The sequence below is a fragment of the Triticum aestivum genome, chromosome 1B, assembly GCF_018294505.1.
Source record: "Triticum aestivum cultivar Chinese Spring chromosome 1B, IWGSC CS RefSeq v2.1, whole genome shotgun sequence".
Lineage (NCBI taxonomy): Eukaryota > Viridiplantae > Streptophyta > Magnoliopsida > Poales > Poaceae > Triticum > Triticum aestivum.
The window spans coordinates 694,732,690-694,735,969 of record NC_057795.1 but is presented as its reverse complement, the minus strand read 5'-3'; the positions used below and the strand labels follow the sequence as shown (position 1 = coordinate 694,735,969).

General features: G+C 56.4%; 1 pseudogene; it reads right to left on the bottom strand.

Annotated features, from left to right (window-relative positions):
• Nucleotides 1–236: 236 nt before the first annotated feature.
• On the bottom strand, nt 237–1,609 carry LOC123082812 (leucine-rich repeat receptor-like protein kinase PXC1; annotated as a pseudogene).
• Nucleotides 1,610–3,280: the final 1,671 nt, after the last annotated feature.

Genomic DNA, 3,280 nt, shown 5'->3' with positions numbered 1-3,280 from the left:
TCTACGGTTCAGATTAGCAAGTGAACGTGATTACAGTCATAAGCATATATACAATGTGTAGATGAAAGAGTTAATACCACTATTGATACATAAACTTGTAGGGGTGGGAACAGTTTCATACAAGAACTAAAAAACCCCACAAAACTAGCCCTCCAACTTGTCTGCTGTAACAAATTTATACAAAACCACCCCGAACTGCACACGTGGCACGCCATGTAGGCTCTGTCGGGCCCGGATCACGTTTTTACAAAGAAACCCTCGCGCTTTAGCAATTTCGCAGACAAGTCCATCCCTCGACAGAAAAGCACCTGGTCGTCGGCCCCGATGCAAACCCCTTCGTGCTGTTGCGCTGTCCTCCACTGCTGTTGCGCTGTCCAGCCACCACTTGCCCTCCGTCCGACGCTGCTGTCGCTTGCCCCGTCGTCGTCAGCTTCGTTGTTGCCACCGCCTTCGCCGTCGACCCCGAAGAATACCAATTTGCTGCGTGCCCCGTCGCTGTCGCCGCCGTCGCTGCACCTGCCAGCGCTGCCCGGGCGAGCTGGCTGCATGCCCTTGCCGTGGCCGAACATCCCGCCGTCTCCATCCTCCAGGCCAACGCGGCCGCCTCTTTTCCTCTTCTTGGCTGTCTCGCTGACGCCGCCGGTGCTACAGCAGCAATATGCAACCAGCAGCGACAGCAGCGCGAACAGGAAGAGGCCATTGCCGACGGCAATCCCAGCAATCGCGCCTGTGCTCAAGCCCCCCTTGCTAGAGGCTCCCTCTGGTGTGGCCAATGCCGGTGAGGACGAAGCAACGGACGAGGAGGAGGAGGAGGCGGCTGGGTTGGACGGCACCACGGACTGCGACGACGAGGCAGGGGCGGAAGGCGACGTCGGGGCGGGCTCGCGCGGCATGAAAGAACAGGACGGCAGCGGCGGCACCGTCCCGCAAAGACCGGCATTGCCGGCGAACGAGGCGAGACCGAACTTGGCGCGCACCGCGTCGGGCACCCTGCCGGAGAGCTGGTTGTTGGAGGCGTTGAAGTCCGCGAGGCGGGGCAGGGCGGTGCGAGGTCCGGGAGCAGACCGGTGAGGAGGTTGTCCTGGAGCCTGAGCGTGAGGAGGTCGGTAAGGTTGGCGAGCGCGGCGGCCGGGATGGGCCCGCGCAGGCTGTTGTCGGCGAGGTCAAGGCGGACGAGGCGGGGGAGCCGCGCGAGGGCGTCCGAGACGGCGCCGGAGATGTCGTTGCGGGAGAGGTAGAGGAGCTTGAGGTTGGGGACGCCGAGGAGGAGGCCGTCGAGGGTGCCGTTGAGGCGGTTCCCGCGGAGGTCGAGCACGCGGAGCTCGGTGAGGTGGGAGAGCGGGTCGAGAGAGCCCCGCAGGTCGAGCGAGCCGAGGGAGAGCGAGGTGACCCGGCGACCGTCGGAGGAGCACCCCATGCCGGTCCAGCGGCCGGCGCAGGCGTCGGGCGTGCTCCAGTTGCCGGCCAGGATGCCGTGCGCGTCGGCAGCGTGCCGGAACATGCCCAGCGCGTCCGTATCGCTCGGCTTCACCTCCGGCTCAGGCCGCGGCACCGCAGCCGCCGCCGCCGCGGAGAGGAACCCCAGGACCGCCAAGAACCGCAGAGCCATTGTACCCGGCCTTGGCTTGTGGCGAGGCGAGGCGATTGTTCTTGTCTGCCCGTTGGCCCCTAAAGCGCGAGGGTTTCTTTGTAAAAACGTGATCCGGGCCCGACAGAGCCTACATGGCGTGCCACGTGTGCAGTTCGGGGTGGTTTTGTATAAATTTATTACAGCAGATAAGTTGGAGGGCTAGTTTTGTGGGGTTTTTTAGTTCTTGTATGAAACTGTTCCCACCCCTACAAGTTTATGTATCAATAGTGGTATTAACTCTAGATGAAACATAGACGTGCTGTCAAAAAAGGAAAGAAAATGTTAGACTGTAAAATTTGCGACCGAGAGAGAAGGAAAGCTTTCATAACATGGATGATCCAGTCCTATAAAAAGTGCACGTGACACGCCCAACATTAATGTAAAAAAAGGAAATACTCACGTAAGCAAACAGACAAGGAAAGTCTCTACCCGATCTCACAAATTAAGAAGGCCCCGTCCCCGTTAAAATCTCCAACAATAAAATGTCTAAAAGATCCCAACAATAAAAAGGAAAAAGAATCAACGATGAGGTTTTTTTTAACTTAGAATCAATGATCAGGCTGTTTGCTGAAACACGTAAAAAAAGAGGCTGATTGCTGAAATAAAAATGCCAATGAGTTCAAAAAAAAGTCAACGGAGTATCCACGTTAATTATCAGAAAAAACATAAATTAAATCTTTATATATTAAATACACGGTTCAGATCAATAAGTGAACGTGATTAGAGTTGTAACAATATATGGTGTGTATATCAAGCAAAAACAATCAAAGACGTCCTGTCAAATCAAAAGCTAAGAAACATAAATTATAGACAGACCGATCAACACCTCATAAACTTAGATCGTCCTCCTGCCCTACCGGACCTCCTCTTCCTCCTCGGTCTCGCCCCCTGTGGTCGCAGTGTCGGTGGAAACGACACCTATGGGATCACGGGGAATCCCTTCTACGGTCGGCGGGTGCGGGGCTGTGGAAAGAGCGGGTTTAAGAGGCCAACACGGGAAATTTATCCAGGTTTAGGCCACGGAGATGCGTAATACCCTAGTCCTGCTTTAGTTTATATCTGGGTGTTCTTGAGCTCTTGAACTAGCTACGATGCGTGCCTAGTCCAGAAAGTCTGAATCCTCTCTCAGTATATGTCGCGGGCCTCCTTTTATAGTCAAAGGGGCTGCCATAGTGGCACACATGAGGTGGAAAGTTGTACAGTAGTCGAGTCTATCTCCTGGCACGATAGGACAAACGCATTTAATGCACTGCCGACGTGCCCTTCTTGCTTTATCGGGGACGTCAAGGAAGCTCGTCCCACCTGTCGCCGCCTCGCCTTGCTTCAACACGCGTCCGAGCTGACGAGGCGTGTAGTGCCACGTTGGCTGGCTGGCTGGTGAGTTGGTGCGGTGGCAGAGTCTTTATGAAGATCTGCATGCCACCACGCAGGTGCTTGCTGAGTTGGCCTGGAAGCCGCATGCTGCCACACAGGTGTCTGCCTAGTTGGTGGGCTGGCAACTACGTGGGAATGGCGGTGGACTCTTAGCAGGTGCGGGCCGGGCTGCGGCCCCGCAGATGTCTTTGGCAAGAGTCTTGCCGGGGCCCCGGCAAGGGTCTTGCCGGGGCCCCGGCAAGGGTCTTGCCGCGGTGTCGTGGGCGTCCCCGGCAA